This window comes from Thamnophis elegans, chromosome 10, assembly GCF_009769535.1.
Source record: "Thamnophis elegans isolate rThaEle1 chromosome 10, rThaEle1.pri, whole genome shotgun sequence".
NCBI lineage: Eukaryota > Metazoa > Chordata > Lepidosauria > Squamata > Colubridae > Thamnophis > Thamnophis elegans.
Window position 1 is genome coordinate 70,898,588 of NC_045550.1, and position 23,798 is coordinate 70,922,385.

Sequence of the window (23,798 nt, forward strand, 5' to 3'; positions counted from 1 at the left end):
CTGGGAGCACACACCTGGCTAACAAACCGCCGAGAGTCAGTCGCACGAGCATGATATCATTGGGAGCCACTGCGGAGTAGCGGCAGCGTTGGAGAAGCAGAAGTCTTGCTCAGACGGCTGCTAGGACATTGGGGCTACTGGCCCAGCCGAGAGGAGACCATGGGACTCATCTGCAGCCACTGAGTATGCCTGCGTGTCAGGACTGTGGGGGATGGCACGCTAAGGGGAAACTCTCTGCATGCTATGAAGAAGCGGCGGTACATCTGGGTTACATGGGGTGGAGTTGCGCACGTGAGTGGGCGGGGTGGTGAAAAACAATTAAAAAGTGGTGGGGAGCATGGGCAAGTAGCCCTTAACAGATTCAGGATGCACATGCTGCCTCAGGAGTGAGAATGTCACTGAGAGCTTTGGGGTAGGACTCCAGAAGCAAGGTCGGTCAATCTGCTTTGAGTAGATGGATGGGTCATTGTTGAGGGGACCAACAAGGAACACATGTTACAGAAAAGGTGGTTTTGGGACGGACAACACCAGGAGATGATTCGGTTTGTGGTGGTCCCGAAGAAACTGAGGAGATCATCCTTGGGCTAGCCTGGCTAGACAAATGGGGCCCAACAATATGGTGCGGGTTCTCGACATGTATGTATAGGCTTGGGCCCTAATCCACCGCCTCTCGAGGAGCTTTTCCAGGGTCCAGAACTGACTAGGGCTATGGTAGGATCTCCCAGACAGAGTAATGCTACAAGCAAGCCAGCTCTCTCTAGGGAACACACAGACTTACAGGAGTTAACTAGTGAAAGGGAGTGTGACGTTTTGCCTCCCCACCATTCCACCAATGGTGGCATAGGAATCCTCCCTGGGGCCACATTGCCAAAAGCCAAGATATATTCAATGACTCCACAGGAACTAGCTGAGATGAGGGCCTACATAGAGAAACATTTAAAGAGAGGGTTCTTACAGCTGGCTACATCTCGAGTGGTGGCACCTCTCCTATTTAGGGGGGGAAAGATGGCTGACTCAGAAGGATGGATTTGCTCAGAAGGTATCCAAGTTGTACGTGCCTAGGACCTTCCAGTTGGAAGTACTACGTCGATGCTACAATGGTCAGCCAGCCAGCCATTTGGGAGTTTTAAAAACCCGGCATTTAGTGAATCTCCAATTCTGGTGGCTGCTCATTAAAAAGAATATAGAGGGGAGGGGATGTGCATAGATGTGCAATGTGTACCACCATGAAAGAATTCCCTGTAGAATCTACTGGCCTCCTGCATTCTGTAGTCTCTCCAGTCCAGCCGTGGGAGCCAATAGCCATGGAGTTGGCAGTGACCTAATGAGAAGCCAGCCAACTCCTGTAATGTTTCTTCTCCTGAAAATTCCCTCCTGGACATCCTGCTTTAGAGTCAGATTGGAAAGCCAAGTCAAAAGTCCAGAGTCCATGGAGAGCCTCCGCTATCTTCAGTGAGATACCACCACCAGTCATAAAAAAGGTCCTTTGACTTCCAGTAACAACTACTGAATGACAATCCCATTGAGGAGCCTCGATATTTCCCCCTTTACCCTCCACGCATGTATCTACTCCCCAAAACCACAAAGAGGGAACTCCGCTCAGGCTAATGTCAGCAGAAGGAACTCCATTCACCCAAAGCATGGCAAAACATCTAACCACCTTATTAGCAACTCTGGTCGGCAACCCCAGCCATCACGTCAACAATCCCCAGGATTTTGTCAGCAAGGTTTGGAAACTAAAACTGAATCCGAATGAGACGATGGTTTCTTATGATGTGAGAATGAACTTCCCTGGCATTCCAACAACATCACATGGCGGTGAAGAAACAACTGCTATAAGACAGCATTAAGAATACAGTCTGGCCTTCCTGGATTGTGCAGTGCACACTAAGGAAGGCAGACGTCAACACTGACGTTTACAGAAAATCCACAAACCCAAATCAATATTTATATTTTGATTCTCACCACCCACCGGAGTACACTACTGGGTGTTGTGGCCTGCCGGTGTCGTGTGGAGCTGGCAGCAGAGTTGGACAGCAAGGAGGTTGGGGAGGAACATGGCCCAGTCCTGAGTCTGGGTAAGGCTCACACGAGAGCTCTGTGTCGGAGGCAGAGAGGGGGCTGTGTGCCATGTGCCATCTGGGAGTTATGTGCTGCCTCTGGAGCCTCCGGAGTCTGACCTAAGAGGGGCAGAGGAACAGGGGGAGCCAGTTCTCAGTGACAAACCCATTGTCAACTCCCCAAAATGGTGACGGCCAAGAGGTCCTGTGTGCTATCTTGAGGTTGCTACATTGGGGGGGGGACCCTGATGGGGGTATGCGCTGTCGCTTGGGAGGGCTCGTCACAAAGGGGATGATAGTGGAGCTCATGGTAGGAAGGTGTGTGGTGGAGCAAAAGAAGGAGAGTTTCACACAGAATGGTGGAGCAATGAGCAGGTGGCATCACCAGAAATGCACAGGGTGATTTCCAGCATTCGGAGCAGCTGGAGGGGGGTGGGGAGCTCCGGCCCTTCATAATCAGCTGGAGACCCGGAAGGTCGTAGCACTGCCTTAGACTCCCTTCGTGCAGAGATTCTGTGCTGGAATAAAGGCGTTGTAACTCAGCTGCTGTGAGGCGTCCTACTTCCCTAGCTCGGAACTCCGAACCGTGATAGTAGGAGAGTGCTCTTTCAGCTTATCTACAGGAGACCCTTCCCCAAATTACACAAAGGGGATGAGGGCGGGCTGGCTAGGCAGAGGGCAGAGGGCTATCACAGGACAAACTGGCACTTTCTTCCCTTTTTCAAAGACAGGAAAATGCAAGAAAATAAATAACATATAACAACATTTTTGAACAATGTCATGTCAAGCATGGACTGGACGAGTGGAAAACAGACTTCATTTTCACACGAATATATCTTAATTTTTATAAGTTATGAAGTTGGGATGCCAAGGGGAGAATCATCATTGGATAATGTTAAAAAAATATTCTGTCATTCTTCCTACTGAAACATTTGCATAAAAGGAACCGGCCTACAATTTGTCCACTCCTTCTGTTTCCTGTAGCTATTCAAATCCCACAACTCCAGGCAGAGCAGAGGAATAATTTGACTTTGGGGAATAAATGTATGGAATAAGAGACTCTGAGAAAATCTAATCTCTGGCCTTAATGCAACCATGGAACAAAGCTCTCAGCCTCCATGCGGCTGTTGAAAGGGACTCCAGATGTTGGGGTTCTGATGTCCATCTTGCAAGCACATCTGCACTCACGGACTTCAGATGAAATTATAGAGAAATGTATATAATTATGGCAAAGGCAATTCTGTCCTAGTGGAGAGGTTTCTGCAAAGGTTAACATGGCTTTTAGACAGTCTGAAAAGTAGGTAGCAAAAACAAAGAATTTAGCAAAAGTTTACCAAGTCCAGCCAGAGAAAGACGATTCTTGCCATTCCTAGAAAGGATATTTAAAAGTTTTCACACCTTCACCAGCAGCCCATGGAAGAGACAAACACTTCGTTTAACAGACACAGCCAACCTCAAGAACCCATTCAAAGCTTTGCCCATCCATCACCAACCGGGAACACATCCAGGTTTCCCCAGGGGCCCCTCCCTTGGACCACGATGGCTCTGGCGTTAATTGCAAGGCAAGTGGTGGATCCCCCCACAGGGAACTGGAGCAAGTTCCATCTCAAAACAAAACTGAAGAGGACGCAAAGGAGGAAGGAGACCTACCGGACTGGACACGTGGACGGCATTCCCACGAGGAAGAAGTATTACTTTGAGACTCTGATCCCACTGAAGCAACATTTGCGTAAATGGGACCGGCCTACAATTTGTCTACTCCTTCTGTTTACTGTAGCTATTCAAAGCCTGCAACTCCAGGCAGAGCAGAGGAACAATTTGACTTTGGGGAATAAATGTATGGAATAAGTAAACTTTTGATATGGGCTATGTATAGTATACATGTGAGTGTGTGTTATGAAAATGAAAATAAAAATGTAGTTACAAAAAGAGACTCTGACAAAATCTAATCTTTGGCCTTAATGCAGCCATGGAAGAAAGCTCGTCCAGGTTTCCTCTGGGGCCCCTCCGTTGGACCACAATGGCTTTGATGCTAGTTGAAAGGCAAGTGGTGGACGGCCCCCACAGATGACCCAGTCAACTGGAGCAAGCCACTCAGTTCCGTCTCAAAACAAGACTGTTGTCAGCTGCCACCTTATGCTTGTGTTGCGGCCTGTCAGCCTCCAGTCCCTCTGGCAGCCGAATCAGATGAGGAGGTGGTGTGGGAGTCAGGGAGGGAGAGAGAGAGAGGGGGTGGAGACGGAGACAGAGACGAAGAAGACAAGGAGGAGGAGGAGGAGGAGGAGGATGAGGAGGAGGAGGCTGGCCCTCCAGGTGCCAGGTCTGGAGGTGGCTGATGAGCAAGAGGAGAAACAGCTGGGCCCAGTGCCTGACGTGCGAATTCACAGAGGGCACAGGAGAGGAGAGCAGTGGAAATGAATGGGCCGGTCCTTGGGAAGGAAGAGCCACCGCTGCTAGTGAAGCCCCACTCTAGCTCTGGGGATAAAAACCAGGGAGCGGAGATGAATAGGTGTGGCAGACGACAGCTGTTGGTTGTTTTAAATTCCCTTGTACTTTTTTGTTGTACTTTTTTGTGTTCCCCTTCCCCTCCCTTGGGTTTGTGCGCCGCCCTGAGTCCCGCCAGGAATAGGGCGGCATATAAATATAAATAAAATGAACCTTGAACCTTGAACCTTGAACCTTGTGAAGACCTACGAGTACCAACCAGGAACTTGCAGACATACAGTAACAATAAACCTTGGTTCACAGCTAAACTTAAACAGCTACGTCATTCCAAAGAGGAAGTCTACAGGAAAGGTGATGGAATGATCATCCTCAAGCAGCACCTGGCCAAATCAACATCACGAACGTCACATGACGCAGTTTTCCAACAGCCACCAACCAGAGTTGTCAAGAGGCAACTTCAGGACAAATTGCATCCCACAAGAGCAATCCACTCTGCGTTCAAGGAACGCTTACATGGTCTTCAGCTACAAGCCACAACTACCCCACAATCCCAACAGGTTAACAACCCGCAGTGGATTCAGCAACAGATGCAGCAATTGCCAAAGAAGCATCAAATCAAGCCATCTCTATTATCTCCACAAACACAACCATTATCCATTCAACGGGAAGTGACCGTTTGATGGTCTCCAAGGCCAGGACTAACGTCATCTTCCCAAGTGCGAGTGGAGGCTTTGTCTTGATGAGGTCACTTTTCCCAGGGGTCCTGGGAGCCATTCGGTTTCATATCCCAAGGGGCGAAACTCCCCCTTCTCAGCTGATCACAGAACCCCCATTCGTATCTGGACATCGAAGGTCACCTCAAAATAATCACACGAACGGGACCCCAAAGTGCTTCTCAAAATGCAAATGGACTTTCTTGGTTTTTGGAGAATCTCCATAACTACATGAACAGGAGTCTAAAATCATTTCCAAAGAGGCTGCAAGGATCCTCCTGAATTTTGCCGTAAAAAAGGAAGCTTAACTTAGACTTAAAAACAAGAAAGTGGGAGGGGAAAAATCCAGAAAATTCTCCATATTAATCTTGGAGCACTTCCTGGCCTGCATCATAAAAAATGCTGGAAAACTTAAAAGTCTCAGCTGCAGAAGCGCAAGAGCAAAGATTACTAGATGGGCCTTAGAATCACAGAATCCTAAGGCTGGATGGGACCTCCGAGGTCTTCCAGTCCAACCCCCTGCCAAATGGTTGGTCAAATGGTTGGTCCAGTCTAGTTTTGAAAACCTCCAGTGATGTAGCACCCACAATTCTGGAAGTTATTCCAGGGATTGTTCCCATTATCAGAAAATAACATGCAGGGTAAAATCATAACGAGATAATTAAAGGCAAGTGATTGCGATAAGAAATCCCTGGCATCTCTAGGTTTCTGTTTTCAGTTTGGCATCTTGGTCTTTTCCAGAAGCCTGGCACTCAGACAGATCAGCCATCAATAGATACAGAGGCATTAACATCTGGAGATGCAGAAGGGACCATTGCCCAGATGAAAAAGGGAACAAAGAGACACCCGCCATTGGTCAGCATAGAGCAACCCCAAGGCGAACATCAGAGCAACAATCAAGGAAGCAACACTCCAACCAGGAAACTGGCCAAGAAACCGTCAGCAAACAGGCCCCCCCCGAAGAATCTCCACAACCACCTCCACCAAAACCGACAGGGCAGGACACAGGAATATAGACGGACAGCAAACATCATTCCTAACTTGCACTGAGGATGTTCCCTAGTTGGGTCATGAAATGCCTGCAATAAAAGAACCAAACTCAGAGAGCACCAAGGACCCCCCGTTTTTCTTAGCCAGAGTGGATCCTACACGTTACATTGTAAATTCAACTTTCTCTTCTTTTGTACACTGTTTTTGTTTTTTTTGTTAGCGTTGATGGTATGTTCTTGTTTTGTTTCATTTTGTTCGTTATACTGTTCTGTGTTTTATTCTCTATGATAAAGCAATAAATGTAAATTAAAAAGGAGAATGAAATGAATGTTGATAATTTCTGGGCGAGGTCCGTGTTGCGGCCCAACAGCAGCCGGCTGAGCTGTTGGTGGAATCTGACAGCGATGGCCACGATCTGACAGTTAAAAGCTGCCTTCAGGGTCAGACATCAGTGAGGCAGAAGAACAGCTGGAGCCTGTTCCCAGTGTGCACATGCGCAGAGTTGCGGGATGAAGGGAAGAACTAAGCGACACGGGTCGACTTGGGAGTAAAGCCACAGGTGGACTGTGAATGGCCCCTCCCCTAAGGAATAAAAGAGGAGCGACAGGGGAGTGGAGTTTGCAGGAGACAATTGGTTCATCCCTGCATTCTTACCGAGTATTGCGGCGTCTGAAAGATATCAGCCTGGCCAGTCTCCAAGCCTGAAAAAAGGCTGGTAAATGTGAACTACCTTGAAAGACTGTGGGGGAGGAAAGATGCTGCTAGGGAGAAGTTCATTGTAAATTAAATAAAAGCGGTTTATCAGGATGAGGACTCCGCTTCGTGCTGCTGGGGATGCCTGGGTCTCAACGCAAAGGCCTGATGGGGCTACTGCTAAAGTGCTAAAGTAGTATTGCTACGACTGCCAACAATGCTGCTGACCATCTCCTCAGTAGGTGACCTTCACATGATGTGACCAGTCAGTCCTGGGACCGACCGAGTCCGTCACCACACAAGATTGGTAAAAGCAGAAGAAAAACTGAAACAAGATCCTTCAACCGAAGTCCGGCTGATGAGGTCACTTTGCCTGGCGATGAAACGTGCGGAAGCTAAAAAGCCAGCTCGGAGAAGAAACCACCACCACCAACTTCTAAAACGCCAAAATTAGAAGCTAATGTGATATTTTAAATCCAAGGTGGGTTGTTATGATGAAGGCCATTCCCAAAATCAAGGCAGGGGTCGGAGAGACAAGATGGGTGGGTTAGCCTTAAACAGGATGTTGTAAGGCTGCACCAAGTCTCCTTCGTGGCAAGATAGGCAGCAAAGAAGTTTAATAAAATAGAATGAAGAGGTCACAGAAGTGGAAGCACAATTGTCCCTGGGATGGACTGAGGGCTCGGCTGACCCGTCACCAGATGTCCAGCAGGTTCTCTGCCCAAGTTAGCAAAGGTGGGCTGAGGTGCCTGACTCCCCAGGTAAAGACCTTTGACTGGCAGAGCTCAAGGCGAGGGGCTTCTCTCTCTGTTGAGGCCCCCAACCTCTGGAACGTTTCCCCCAAGAGGTGAGGTGGGTTCCCCACTCTCCTGGCCTTTCAGAGAGGTTCTGCCATCTTACTTGGGGCCACCTTGAAATGCCTCCTCCTGGCATTTTGAATTTTAGCTATCTTTGCTTCCTCGTATCTACTATGTACGCTTTTGATGCTTTGACGTTTCATTAGGTTTCAAATGCCCACCGCCCAGAGCCCCTCTGTGAGGGAGACGGACAGTTTCTGAACTTGATATATAAATAAATACAAATAAAGGCGACCTCAGCTGCCCAGGATTTATGGTACTGCTAAGGTTCAATACCCATGAATGGACCTTCTCAGAGTCGCATGGGTCCTGGGACAACTAGGGTCTGTCCTGATTAGTTACTGACCCAACACTCGTGGCCAGAAGACCATCTCTGTGGTGGCTTCCTCCCTTTGGAACCTCATGCCCACAGAGATGGGACTGGCCCCCACTTTGACCCTCTTTCGCAAAACCCCGAAGGCCTGGGGAGCTCAGAGTGGGAGGGAGCCCACCAAGGGGCTTTTTTGATTGTGTACGGAGGGTTATTGGTTTCCATTCTTTTATACAGGGTTCTTACTGTTTGTAAGCTGCCCAGAATCACTGAGAGTGAGTGGGCGCCCATATAAGCCTCATGGATGAATGAGAGAAGGAATGAATGGGGATCTGCTCTCCTCTTTCTCCTACTAAGTAAGAAAATAAGAGCTTGGGACCATCTATTCCCACCAGGTCCCACCCATTCCAGGAAATGCACCAGGGAGATTTGGGGGGGGGGGGGTGGGGGTCCCCATTGCATGAAGGGAAGAGGTAAAGGCTGAAGTCAGTCATGGTGCCTTCACGATGGAAGAACCTGCCTCAAGGGGCCAAGGCTGGTCCTCATTGATGGCCTTCCAAAGACCAAGAAGCCTGCCTAAGACAGGGCAGTCCACCCTGAAAATGCCCAGCATCTGGGCTGCCCTTGAAGCCTTCTCCTCAACCAACAACCAGCACCGGTGATAAAAGCTTGAGAGACCAGGGATGGCTGCAGGGGTGTTGGTGCGTTGGAGGAAGAGAAAAAGGTGTGTGGTTGTGTGTAGGAATAAAGCAGCCTAAAGAGATGCTTGACTCAGAAGTAGCAGCAGCTGGGGGACCAGTAATAGGAGGAGTAGTAGAAGTGGGAAGGAGTGGTAAGCAGCGAGTACTAACCTCTGAATGCTTGTTTGTTTGTGTTGTCTAGGCAAACTCTCTTCTTGTATTGGTTGTCTTGTGGTTTGGAGCCCAAAGACTTGGGTATAGTTAAAAAAAACAGTTTGATTTTTTTTATAACTCTAATTGGTTTTTATATTTACAATTTGTTCAGATCTGACATCACAAAGCTTCACTCCTGCTTTGCCTTGAGGGCAGCCTCCAGTAGAGGATGGGCAGGGGGCAGGGGAGGATATTTGGGGGGGGGGGATGACAGGAACTAGAAGTGCTAATTGGAGACAATGGTTGAACGATCCAGGGACAAAGGCATGGAAACAGAATGCAAATTCTCCCCAAAGAGGCGCCAAACTTTAGGACTGCTACCAAAATTCCAAGTTTGAATCTTATCAGACATTAATTAGATGATATGAGAGAAACAACTTGGAAGAATGGAAAACTACAGCGCGGCCCAAAATTTTGGGCATAACATTAATTTTGAAAACTGGCAACAATAATGGGGAAAAAATAGAAAATTAACCTTGGCCACATCATATAAAGAGAATCTATACAAAATGTTCAATAGGTGGCTAAAGATATTGATACCGATATGGAAAAGCTGTTGTAAGTGTAAATTGGTCTTTTGTCTTTTGAAGAAAATTCAATCAATCAATACGCAAAAGATGTTGGAAAACTGCACCATGACACAAAGGAAATGATTTGGAGGCACAGATGGAGGCGCCCATCCTTATCCCTTCGTGGCATCGGAGGGGAATTCTCGGGATCTGTAAAACTGTTGATACCGAGAAACGTGATTGGCAGATTTTCAATCTGACGAATGACAGGCAGTTGTGTCCTGAAGTTGAGACTGAGCAGGATGGAGGTTGCTTATCCCAAGCTGAGTTTGTTGAGTTGCAGAGCCCCAACGGATTCAGCGTAAAGCTGGGCCTTGGGTGTCAGATTCCAATCATCCCCACTCTACGCGTAGTTGGCAAAAGAGCCACGGAAGCTGCCTTTGGTGTGGAGCCAGGAGGAGGGAGCGTCCCTGGCACTCCGGCCTTTCAAGAAGCAGCAGGAAAGAAGCAGAGGCCGCTTCCATTGGGCCTGCGATTGACCAGAGCCCGTCCTCCGAGTGAGAAACTTAAGAGGCACAACTATATCCAGGGAGGGAAGCTTCCGGGTGCTTGCCTTTTCTGAAGTTGCCAAGGCGAAGAACTTTAATCTAAATTAATTTCCTTTTATTTCATATATTTTTATTTTATTTTGCAAATGGTGCTTTGGCATCTGAAAGACCATAAAGGAAAATCACAAACATGATAGTTGATTTTCTTCCTTTTCAGAAAAAAATATCATGTGCTCTCTGCAAGGCCTTATTCCAGCCCTCCGACTGACTTCCCTTCCCTTTCGAACAAAGGATGGGCAGTGGGACCTGTGGAAAACTCCTAATGATTGGGTGATTTAAGCTAAGAAAACAGCAGCCAATGATCACATAATGCCTCCCCTTGACTTGCCCCCCCCCCCCAAGAAAAACCCAGAATCTGAGCCCAGTTCTTTGATCTTAGTGGGGGAAAACATCAGCTTACAATTGAACTTACAAAAACAACACGTCCTTCTAGACGGATCCAAAAGGAATGAGAATAGAGCCATGGGTTGGTGGGGGTCAAAGAGCAACAGTGGCTTCCTTTTCCCCTGTGGGACTTGTAGTTGCTTATTTGCAGATTTTTGCAATCTGTGTAGATTATCTCATGATAACAATACATTGGTATTTTTCTACAGCAGGTATTTTTGTGCTTCATAAATAAATTCCAAGTTTGAATCTTATCAGACATTAGTTAGATGATATGAGAGAAACAACTTGGAAGAATGGAGAACTACAGTGCGGCCCAAAATTTTGGGCATAACATTAATTTTGAAAACTGGCAACAATTATGGGGAAAAAATAGAAAATTAACCTTGGCCACATCATATAAAGAGAATCTATACAAAATGTTCTATAGGTGGCACCTACCTCCAGCAAGACTGGCCAAAATGTTTAGCAATGTATCCCCAAATTGCTGTAAATGTAATCAAGTAGGGGGCACTTACTACCACATCTGGTGGACATGTAAAAAAGCAAAAAGGTTTTTGGCGAAATACCCAGATGTGATTGGAAGAAATCACAGCGGACCAAGGTTAGAACTCAAACCTAAGGTATAAAATGTTAAAGTATATTTCAACAACCGAATAATCAGAGAAGCCATTGAAATAGAAAAACGTCCACACAGCATGAACAGGCGGGACGATACCTCCCGCCTGCCAGCCATTTGGAAGCCTGCCTTTATTGATAAACGAGTCCCGAACATGATGAATGACACCAGGCCCACACTCACAAGACTCACACAGGATGTCACCACCAAACATCCGCAAAGAAAGCAGACAACAACCCACACCGATGAGGCACGACCGAGGACCAGAAGCCAGACTGCAAATGCACATTTAGCCTTCGACGGATCCAAAAGGAATGAGAATAGAGCCATGGGTTGGTGGGGGTCAAAGAGCAACAGTGGCTTCCTTTCCCCCTGTGGGACTTGTAGTTGCTTATTTGCAGATTTTTGCAATCTGTGTAGATTATCTCATGACAACAATACATTGGTATTTTTCTACAGCAGGGATTTTGTGCTCCACGTCCAACAGCTGCTAAATAAATTCAAGTTTGATCTTTCAAAAAAAAAAAAAAGAACATTAAGGTAGTTGATTAAAAAAAAATCAAGCTTGAAGCGAAAGCCTCAGCCGCTCGCGTCCAGCCGCTGCTCCGGGGAAACGAAGGGCTGGGAGCCCAAGGTGCAGATGATGTGCTAGCTTCCCCGCCAGGTGCCCAGGCGGCTATTTTTGGAAAGCCCTGCAATTTCTCTCCCCCCCACTTTCCCTCCCCTCGCTAAGCCTAGAGTAGAACAGTAGCGCCGGGAGAGCCACAGACTGAGCGCCAATGCCGCCGTGAGCCCCGCTGGCCAAACTGCCCCTCCTCACCCCACGGCCAGCTGGCCAGTCAGCCAGCAAGCAGAGCGAATTTCCTCCGCCCAGCGCCCAGTGTTCATCAGTTGACCTCGAGGAAAGTGGGAACCAGAGGGAATGGCGGGGTGCATTAAAAGAAGATTCCCTCCGTCTTTGGACCAATCAGGCTTTGAGAATAGCCAGTGGCGACCCCTCTGTTCGACTGAAAAGACACGTTCAGGGTGTGAGCTACATTTGACATGTGCTGCCTGACCGAGGAATTCCTGCATTGGTTGTCTGAAGGAGCCCTGCCTTGGCAATTCGAAAAGGAGGAGTTTAAAGACTCTCCTTGTGTTCGTATCACAAGAGCCAAGACTGACAAGATGCCCCAGATTGTTGCTCTTGGCAATCCAGTTAATATCTGGAAAGAGCTAAGCTTCCAAAACTGCCTGAGATACTATTCAGCCCCTGGCCAATGCCAGGCCAGGGACCTCAGAGGACGCAGTCTACTAAGAGCCACCAAGCAGGGTTAACAGGATAAAAGGTCTCTTCCCCAAGACCAGTTTTCATTCAGCAATAGCCCCCCGCTCTCCGCTTTCAATGAACACTTGGGACCACTGGACAAATCCAGGTCACAGAAGGGGGTAGGTCTTCTCCTGTTTCTTTTGCCATAACCTACAGATATTTGACCCTGGCCATCCAGAGACCTGGGACTGATTGGTCTGCTCAGCAGTTGAAACACACAGTCAACAAGGGAAGCCCAACTTCCAAGTTGCATGTGGTAGAGATCCTGTCACCGAACTCTTGGCCTTTGGGCCAACAACAACTTTCCAGTCCGTCCCTCAAGCAGCCACTGGCCAATGCCAGGCCATGGACCTCAGAGGAGGCAGTCTACTAACAGCCATCAACCAGGGTTAACAGAATAAAATGGTCTCTTCCCCAAGACCAGTTTTCATTCAGCAATAGCCCCCCGCTCTCTGCTTTCAATGAACACTTGGGACAACTGGACAAATCCAGGTCACAGAAGGGGGTAGGCCTCCCCCCCGGATTATTTTGACAGAACCTGCAGATATTTGACCCTGGCCATCCGGAGACCTGGGACTGACTGGCCTGCTCAGCAGTTGAAACACGCAGTCAACAATGGAAGCCCAACTTCCAAGTTCCAAATTGTGGAGATTCTGTCATTAAACTCTTGGCCTTTGGGCCAAGAGCAACTTTCCAGTCTGCCCCTCAAGCAGCCGCTGGCCAATGCCAGGCCATGGACCTCAGAGGAGGCAGTCTACTAACAGCCTTCAACCAGGGTTAACAAAGTAAACGGTCTCTTCCCAAAAAACCAGCATTCACTCAGCAATAGCCCCCCCTCTCCACTTTCAATGAACACCTGCATGATATTCAGCAACAAGCGCAACTACCCACAATCCCATCACACCGACATCTACATAACAGCTGCATTTCATTGTGCATGCACTAAGGAAACCCAGGAAGTGGCAAAAAGCCATGCCATGAAATGCGAACCCTATGCTTTCTTGTGTACACAGATTAAAACTCTCCCCCCTCTGGGCCCTTTTCCTATTGGTTGAAAACGTCAGCAAGAGGTGCCCCTTTGCTTCTGGGTGGAAATAAAGGGTTCAGGTTCCACTCTGGGGGAAGAATTGGCCTATGGAGACAGGTAAGTGAACCTCAAGGTTGGCTCTTGACCCACAGATTGGTGACTCTGCCAGGACTAATGCGTGGCTTTGGGGCAATAAATCCGTGAAGAGTCATGCCAGACGGACGAAGGTGCAAATTTACCAGCATCCCTTCTCGCAGCTCAATGCTTCTCACTGCTCTGAACTCAAGGGAGAGCGGTCAAAAGATTAACGGAAACTTGAGAAGAAGGGAGACCAAATCTCTGGGACAACTGGACAAATCCAGGTCACAGAAGGGGGTAGGCCTCCCCCCCCGGCTTATTTTGACAGAACCTGCAGATATTTGACCCTGGCCATCCAGAGACCTGGGACTGACTGGCCTGCTCAGCAGTTGAAACACGCAGTCAACAAGGGAAGCCCAACTTCCAAGTTCCAAATTGTGGAGATTCTGTCATTAAACTCTTGGCCTTTGGGCCAAGAGCAACTTTCCAGTCCGTCCCTCAAGCAGCCCCTGGCCAATGCCAGGCCATGGACCTCAGAGGACGCGGTCTACCTCCACACGACCTATTAGATCTCACCGATTGGGCCTCCTCCGGGTTCCATCTGCGGGTCAATGCCGACTGGCGACCACGCGGAGGAGGGCCTTCTCGGTGGCAGCTCCGACCCTAGTATGGAACGATCTCCCCGTGGAGATTCGTACCCTCACCACTCTCCAGACCTTCCGCACAGCCATTAGAACCTGGCTATCCCGCCAGGCCTGGGGCTAAGATTGCACCCTCCCGAATGGTATGAATGTTGTGTTTTCTTTTAATTATGTGTTGTCGTATATGTAAAAGTCTGTTTCCCCTTTCCCTTTCGGATGTGAGCCGCCCTGAGTCCCCCCAGGGAAAAGGGCGGCATACAAATAAACTCCTGAATCCTGAATCCTACTAACAGCCATCAACCAGGGTTAACAAAGTAAAAGGTCTCCTCCCCAAGACCAGCATTCACTCAGCAATAGCCCCCCACTCTCCGCTTTCAGTGAACACTTGGGACAATCCAGGTCCCAGAAGGGGGTAGGTCTTCTCCTGTTTCTTTTGCCGTAACCTACAGATATTTGACATTGGCCATTCGGAGACCTGGGACTGATTGGCCTGCTCAGTTGAGGTTGAAACACGCAGTCAACTTCCAAGCCCCAAGCAGGGTCGGCTGTGGGGTTGCCCAGACCTCTGTCCCTTGGGGACTTCAAACTGCCATCCCTGGGAAGCAGCCTGGGAACTCGTGGCTTCCTCTCCCTGGTCCTTCTTGCCCTAAAGATACGGGGGCTTCCCATTTGACGTGGGTTTCTTGTGGGAGTAGTGGCCGTGTGTTCCAAGGAAGCCCCTTCCGTAGCTCCTCTGCCAAGGTCAGATCCTGTCCTGGAAGCCTTGAGAGTCTCTTATGCGGCCTCTCTGTGATGCCCTCTTCCATCAGCCCTCAACCGGAGTTCACCAGGCGGAAAGTCTGTGGCCCCAAACCAGTTTTCATTCAGCTGGAGCAACTTACCCTCCTCCGCTTTCAGGGAAGGCTTCACACAATACTCAGCAACAGGCTGCAAGGACCCGCAATCCCAACAGGGGAGCAACGACCAGGGACCCGAGATTGTGCCCCCCACAAAGGAAATGCAGAAAGCGATAAATAACCAAGGAATGAAATTGCAACCTATATTTGCTCTGTATGGGGTTTGTGGTATAATTGGCTAGAGGAAAGGGGGGAGGGATAAGGAGGAAAGCGAAAAAGATCAACAAATTAAAAAAACGACAAAACCGGAAAATGATTAAAAGATAGAAATAGGAAATAATAGGAAATGGATACAAAACGGGTCGAATGCAATAAAGGTTGTTGAACGTAGAATATATAGAATGCTATATATAGAGTGAAGAAAAAAGATGTATGAAATAATATAAATGCATAGATATATCTGTATATAGATATATATAGTTAGTTAGTTATATAAGGCTTATATGCACAGATAAAAGAATCACAACAGATGTGTAAAAGAAGGGTACTGTGGAAGGAAGAATGAAAGTTGGAGGGGGTTGAAAGAGGGTGTATGGTGGGCCAAGGTGGTATATTGGGTTTGTATTGTAGGGGGCATTTTCTATATAAGTGAAGGCTGTGTTTATTACTCAATGTTACATGCTCCGGTTATGCACAGTAAACATGTGATTGTATAGAATGAAATGGAAATAAAAAATATTATGTGAGAAAAAAGAAGGGTCCTGTGTTGCAAAGATGTGATCTTTGCATAAACAAAATGTTTTTTTAAAAAAAGAAATTGTGTTTCCCCTATGCAGACAGTTTTTAAAAAATCTGATGAAAACCCGACTTCCAGGCTCTCCTTCGTTTGGCTGAAACAGCCAGCAAGAGCAGAAGTAAAGGGCTGGCTTTAACTTAAAAGTTCCTGCCAGGAAAACGAACTCCGATGTTGGCTTTGGACACCCGATTGGCGACTCCGCCTGGACGCCTGCCTGGCTTTGGAGAAAATCCTTGAAGGGCACCGAGTCACAATGGGCAGATCAGGGTGGACCTTCATGATTTCACCAGCTTCTTCCTCATCGTCCAATGCTTCCCATGGCAATTACATGGCTTCCCATTCTGCCAATTACATCCCTGCGACCAATAAGATCACATAGATTAGGCCTCCTCCGCATTCCATCGGCCAGCCAATGTCGGCTGGCAACTACAAGGAGGAGGGCCTTCTCAGTAGTAGCCCCGACCCTTTGGAACGAGCTCCCCGTAGAGATTCGCACCCTCTCCACCGTCCAGGCCTTCCGCACAGCCCTTAAGAACTGGCTCGCCCGTCAGGCCTGGGGACAAGGATAGCCGCCCCTCCCGAATGATGAATGAATGTTGCTTATTACTTTTATTATATGTGTCTATGTTACTGTTTGTACTTCCCCTCCCTGATTTTATGTGAGCCGCCCTGAGTCCCCTCAGGGAAAAGGGCGGCCTACAAATACTAAAAAAATCTAAAAAAAAATAAAAATCTAAATCTCTGAACCCAACGTTGAAGGATCGAAAGAACAGAAGAAATTGGACAAGGAGGTGGACCTCTGGGACAACTGGACCCTCCAGGACACGAAAGGGGAAAGAACGGGTTTCTTTCGCCAGAACCTGCAGATATCGGGACTCCATCCATCCAATGTCTGGGGATGATTGGCCTGCTCAGCTGTTGAAACACGCAGTCAGCATCAGTGGAGGCAAACTTTGAGGCCCCAAATTTCAAATTTGGATGGAGCCTTTCGCCTCTTTCCAGCAAGGACCATTAGCCCACCATCAGTTATTCAGTCACCAAAATGTCCCGGTCTCCAGCATGAGTTCCGTCGCCTCCCACAGAACTGGACTTCCACCTGGATGTCCGTGTTCCCGCTTTCCCCCAAGAGGAACCACCCAGTCCCATCCTCAAGCAGACCTGGCTGCAATTTTCCATCAGCCGCCAACCAGAGTTCAAAGCTCCTGTCACCCAAGACCGAGTTTCATTCAGCCACAGCCGCCCACTCTCCACTTCCAATGAGTGTTGACATGATATTCAGCAACAAGCCGCGAATAGCCGCAATCCCAGCAGGTTGACCACGACCAGGTAAATAGGATCGTGCGTGCAGAAACTGGACCCAGGAGGTAGCAGGTGGTTCTAGCAGCATCCTTTTGGGGTTCAGGGCCTTGGATTGCTCCGAACCCAGCAGGGAGGAGATCAAAGGAATTTGGGAGAAAATTATACGGTAGAGCTTTAGCAAAATACAGGCAGCCCCTTTCCTTTGTGCCCAGTTAGCTTGGATGACCATGTATTATCTGAGGATTACAAGATCTGTTCATCAACTCTGGGCGTAGAAGAGCCATTTTTATGGGGGGATTTTGTGAGGGGACCTAGGAGGATATCGTAATATTTGGCAGAGATACTCGGTTGTACATTCTGCAGCCACCTGACAACACCTGGTACCTGGCCGGGACCCAAACAATTGCTCCACAGCTGCTTCCAAACCCTTCGCTCAAGTTTAGGTCATCCTAGCAAAGCGGTACAAGATGTGCACCCTGTGTTGTGTGCAGTTCTGCTTAACCAAAAGCACGCCACACCTAAAAACGGCTCTCCTACTTTGTGAAAAACATGGCGGCTGACATCCAACCGAGCTCCATTGGATGCGGTTTTGAAGTGGCTGCCATGAATGGCATCAGGGATGCTTCCCGGAAGGTCTTAGAATGCAGAGAGGTGGATAAGGTGACCACGGAAATCCAGAGTACTATTAAATTTGGGGGAAACTGGTATAGAGGATAGAAGTAGGAAATAAGGATTTGGAAAATGTCGTTTGTATTATAGAAGAAGTAGGAATTAGCGATAAGATTGTAGGAAAAGTAGGATTTACAAAAGTAGGGAAAGTTACATATTAGGCAGTGTTTCTCAACCTTGGCAACTTGAAGATGTCCGGACTTCAACTCCCAGAATTCCCCAGCCAGCATTGCTGGCTGGGGAATTCTGGGAGTTGAAGTCTGGACATCTTCAAGTTGTCAAGGTTGAGAAACACTGATATTAGGCATCTGATATAAATAACCCAACACAGACTGATGAGCAAAAGGTTAAGAAATAATAGGATTCTCTGTGCAAACTCAGAATGTATTGGGAGGGAAATAGTGTTTGTAAAGATAGATTCCTGCTGTAAGAAGGAATGTGAAGTTCTGATGTTATTTGTAAGTGTTGCACAGGTCTTTGTCAATATGTGTGTTTATAATAATAATAATAATAATAATAATAATAATAATAATAATAATAATAAATAATAATAATTTCTCCTCCCGCCCAGACCGAGAAGCCGCCAAGCCAACCGTGAGCATCAATAAACCACACACAGCTGGATGGGCTGTAATTCACGGGAGCCAAAGAAACAATGCTGCTAATTATCCTGATGCTCAACTCAGACTAAACAAAGGCCACCACACCAGAGATCCCCCCCTCAAAGAGCAACTGGAAACACAGCATGACCCACAACACACAAAAATGCTGACCATCAAGGTTACATCTTGCAGACAAGCTGAAATAAGGAAGGCAAAAACCTGCAAACCAGGCGGCTGAAGCTGATCCCCAGGAACAAGGAGGTAGGAGGATGGGTTTGTCAACACGCCCAGTTGTGGAACCACAATCCCCTCCCCAGGGAAGACCCCGGCCACAACACACACGTGAGGCTAACCGGTTAAAAAATTCTTTGCGACTTAGAAGCAGCTTTTAAAACCCACAGGAGGTGATGGGGAGAGTCACGAAAACGCAAGGAAAGGGAAGTCACAGAAGATAGAACCAAACCCAACTCAAAGCTTCGAGACCACCTTCTGCCACATACCTCACAGCGGCCAGTTAAGATCCCACAGATTGGGCCTCCTTCAGATGCCGTCAGCCGGACAGTGCTGGCTGGCGGGCCCCCGGAGGAGAGCCTTCTCTGTGGCTGCTCCGACTCTTTGGAATCAGCTACCCCCAGAGATCCGGACCTTACCCACTCTCATGGCCTTCAGGGAAGCCGTAAAAACCTGGCTGTTCCGGCAGGCCTGGGGCTGTTGACCTCACTGTTGAGGTCCAGCCCCGATTAGAATGAAAGTATGAGGTGTTGCGATTTTAAACCGTTTTCTTTTGTTATGTGTTCGTTATGTGTCTTTTTTTTCTCTCTTTATTTTTGTAAGCCGCCCGGAGTCCTTCGGGATTGGGCAGCATATAAATGTGGTTAATTAAATTAAAATTAAATTAAAGCAGAAGCCCTCAAAGGACATCGTTAGTAGGGAACTCAACATGTGATATCGCAAAGCAACCAATTCAAAAAAGTATCTTGGACATCTCAGACAAAAAGAACCAAATACACACTTGCAGACTTGGGTTTCACCAACAGGAGTTGCGACTGTCGCCATAATGCCAGCCTCGGATGGTATCATTAGCAGGGCCCCCAACCTATGATATTGCAAAAGAACTGATAAAAAGAGGATGGTCATCTGAGAGAGGGAAGCAAATACTCCATCAACTCCCCACTACGGAGCCTCCCAAAAAATCAAAGACCACAGAATAAAAGATGAAACCACCACCTGATTTCATGGCATGTGGCCCCTTTCACATCCAGGGAAATAATCTAACAATGTGAAATAATCTTAACAATGATACAATGAAGAATTAATATAAGGTCTGATGATATAATGTATAATGTTGAGAACTTATTATAATGATATTTCGCATGCTGATAAGCAATTCTAATAAGGGAACAAATGAAAACTGGTATATATATATGCAGCGACGTCTTGTTGAAAAATGAAGGAATAAGATTTCTGTCTGATGGTCTGAAATGCAAGGACAATAATGAATATAAGTATACTTTCTGGGGAAAAATAATGCTAATGTTAACTGAATATATATTGTAGAATGAAAATGAGGCTTTTAGTTATACTAGATGAAACATTTGAGACGGTAAATATTATTTGAAGATGTAGATGTTAAAACATTGGTACCAAACGACATGCTGCATGTGATGATGGTTTGTGTGTGTGTGTGTGTGTGTGTGTGTGTGTGTGTGTGTGTGTGTTTCCCTTTTTTCTTTTTTTCTTTTTTCTTTTAATCCTAGGTTATTGTGGTGTCTATCAAATATATAACAGAGAGATACAGGGTGTATGGGGGGAAACGTAGTAGGGATGGATTGCTACAGGCAGGGGAATAAGAAACGATACGAAATAATAATTTATTAAACGAAACAATGAATGTATAAGAATGATAAAGGTTAAAACACCTGTAATCAAATGACATACTGCATGGGATGATGGGCTTTGTTTTCTTTTTTTTCCTTTTTTTTCTCTGCCTTTTTTTCCCTATTATGTGATTATGTTGTCTATGTAACAAAAATAAAAAAAAATTCTATTAAAAAAAAGAGGATGGTCATCTGAGAGAGGGAAGCAAATAGTCCATCAACCAACTTTTTTCCTGGATTGCATTGCTTTGCAGGATAAAGTTGTTTCTCTGACTGAGAATTTATCTAATGACTTGGAATCTATTTCCTGGGAATACTTGTGCTGTGACCATGAGCTTCTTCAAGATCACTGTCTATGTAGAAGCCAACCTTTGTCACTCTCACTTCAAGAGGTTGGATTCTGCTCTTAATTCTCTAAGCCATTTTAATGGATTTTCTGGCAAGGATCGTCCAGGAGAACCAAAGAACAGCCTTTTCTCCGTGGCGTCAAATATTTACTCTCCAGAGGAGAACAATGGTTGTCCAACTGAATGTTGATCTTGGCCAACTCAACCAAAAAGGCATCGTAAAGATCACTTGCAGGTGTCAAACACTTCCAGTGTAATCTACGAATGCCCCCTGCATGGGTGGCCCCAGGGGCCACTTGGGACAGACAGGGAGGAAACCTACCACGAGATCGCAAGAACAAAAGCGAGTGGTCAGAGGAGGAGACACGAACAATAGCAACCGCAGCAATGAAGGAGGACACAAGTTCGCAGCTACTCAGAATGCTGGATGAAAGCAACCAGGGAAGAGATTGAAGCTGGGAAAGGGACTCCGTTGTCAGTCAACAGGAGTGCTGATTGTCCACCAGTACTTAGAAGGCGAGGGCTGGGCAAGACAAGGCAGACAAGGCTAATGACTTAAAAGGCAGCCTTTGACGCACCTCAAGAAACCCCCAAAAAGCCACATGCAGCAGACGCTGCAAATGCCACCCACAGAACAGCACTCGCTGTGCTAGGGAGAAGGTCCGAATCTGAAAGTTCAGAAGATTAAACTTCCAGTCCCAGCAACTATCCCAGAATGAATCCTGCAGCTCACAACCTTCTTCCAGTGTGAGGGACAGGTCAATCAGTCAATCAGTCAATCAATCAATCAGAGGAACCCCCATGGGATCATGGCTTCCTGGACTCATAGCTGGGACCTTAATGCAATGCCTGGAACCTATAAGCACTCCTACGCGTACAACCCAACATGTGGATCCAGTAGATGGGCGACACCTTTGTCATATTAAAAAGCAACCAATTAGAGTAGAACATGGAGCTCTCGTCAACAATGCCAACTGCTCCTTCAAAGGAATAAAATTCACCAGAGATGAAGATAGACACTCTAAGCCGTCCTGGATACATCAACAGAAGCAGTGATGGGAGAGTTGTCTATATATAGGTGATCATTAGAGGGTCTTTCTCTCATCGCGTATCTCATTTCTCTCCTTGTGCCTGTAGCTGAGTGGTAAGGGATTTATCTACCAAGAGTATGTCGGTATAGATGCATATATAAACCACTATTAATTGTCTAAAGGCTCTGCGTGCTGTGTTCTCTGTTTTGCTCCTGGGTTTATCTCATAATAATAGCCACGTTGCCAAAACTCTGACAGGATCCAGTACGTAGATGACACCTTTGACATATTAAAAAGGGGCCAACAAAAGAAGAATGAAGAAACAACAGGCTACATAACTCCCACTGAGATTCTGACTTTGAAAGATTGTCTTTCCTGTTGCAAAAATTTCACATACAAGAGCTATGTAAATGCTCTCCACCTTGATGTCACAACACTTTTCACATCCATAGATCCAGAATCAATAATCACTAATAGGGAGAATATCAACAATCAAGATGAATATACTACCCAGGATTTTATATTTGTTCCAGAGAATTCCAATTAGATTAGGGAAAGATTACTTTGACGATTTAAACAAAATAATGTTGAAGTATATTTGGCAGGGAAAGACAGCGAGAATAAAATTAAAATTGTTACAAGATGCTAGAACAAGAGGAGGATTGGTCTACCTAGCCGGGGGTTATATTATCAAGCAACAAGTTTGATGTGGGTTAAGGAATGGATAACATTAAGAAATTCTAGAGTATTGACTGTAGGAGGACATGATTTGCTGTTGGGATGGCATGCTTTCCTAGGGTACAAGGGAAATAAAAGGCAGGGGGGGTATTTTAGAAGACATTACATACGTGAGGCTTTGCTATTAAATTGGGAGGAGATTAAAAGGCAACATTATTGTCTTTTGTTGTTAGCAGCCCATCTCCTGACTTCCCATTGGAGGAAAGTGAGCCGAGGGCTCGAGAAGGCCCATCACCCAGTGTACTAATTATAGAAAAAGGGTCTGCCAGGCGTTTTGAAAAAAGAAATAAAACAGCATGTGTTGATGATAGGAGACTCGCCAGTGAACCATGAATTTGTGAACCAGTCTAAAGACGGTTTGCTGTCTCCCAAGAGCAAAGATCAAAGATGTGACTGGTTGGCTTACTAAAATAATTAAGTCCAGAGATTTTCGCCCCCTTTCCCTCTTTCATGCGGGGACAAAGGAGGCGAAGAGGCTGAAGAACGTATTGAGAGACCACACGAGTAGCTGCACTTGAAAATCAAAGAGGTGGAGGTACAGGGGGTTGTTTCTTCCGTGCTCCCAATGAAAGGTAAGCACCCAATGAGGGAACGCGGAACCTTTGAAGTAAACCGCTGACGTAGGAGATGGTTACCATCCAAAGACCTTGGATTCTTGGACCACAATCTACAGTACCTACATGAGGGGCTTCCGGCTAGATAAGCAGGAGGCATGTCTTTGGAAACCAACTGGCTCACCTTATCAGAAGGGTTTTAAGGTAGACCATTAGAGGGAAGGAGGGAGACAATCTTTTAGGAGTTTAATCCAAGCATTAATCTCAGGACAATCAATGTAGTGGCAGGAAAGAAGGGGGATTCTGGTATAAAACACATAAAACAATATAAATTGAAAGATACAAGTAGCATGATTATGGTCATAGGTGGGAAGAAATAGATACCAGAAAGGATGAGAAGAATAATATTAATGCAGTCTTAGTAAATTATTTGACACTGGTGTGGGAATTAATTGTTAAGCAGAGTGATGGGTTTCTGGAAAAAACTGTCCTTGCACTATAGTGTCATTTTGAAGGTAGGAGTTGATACAATTAATGTCCAGGATATGAGGGGTCTGTAGATATTTTCACAGCCCTCTTTTTGGCTCATGTAGGATAGAGGTTCTTCCCTCTCCAGGGAAGACCCCGACCACAACACACAGGTGAGGCTAACCGGTGAAAAATTCTTTGCGACTTAGAAGCAGCTTTTAAAAACCACAGGAGGTGATGGGGAGAGTCACGAAAATGCAAGGAAAGGGAAGTCACAGAAGATAGAACCAGAACCAGAACCAAAACCAACTCAGAGCAGAAGTCCTCAAAGGACATCGTTAGTAGGGAACACAACATGTGACATCGCAAAGCAACCAATTTAAAAAAGTATCTTGGACATCTCAGAGAAAAAGAACCAAATACACACTTCCATGACGCCATGAAG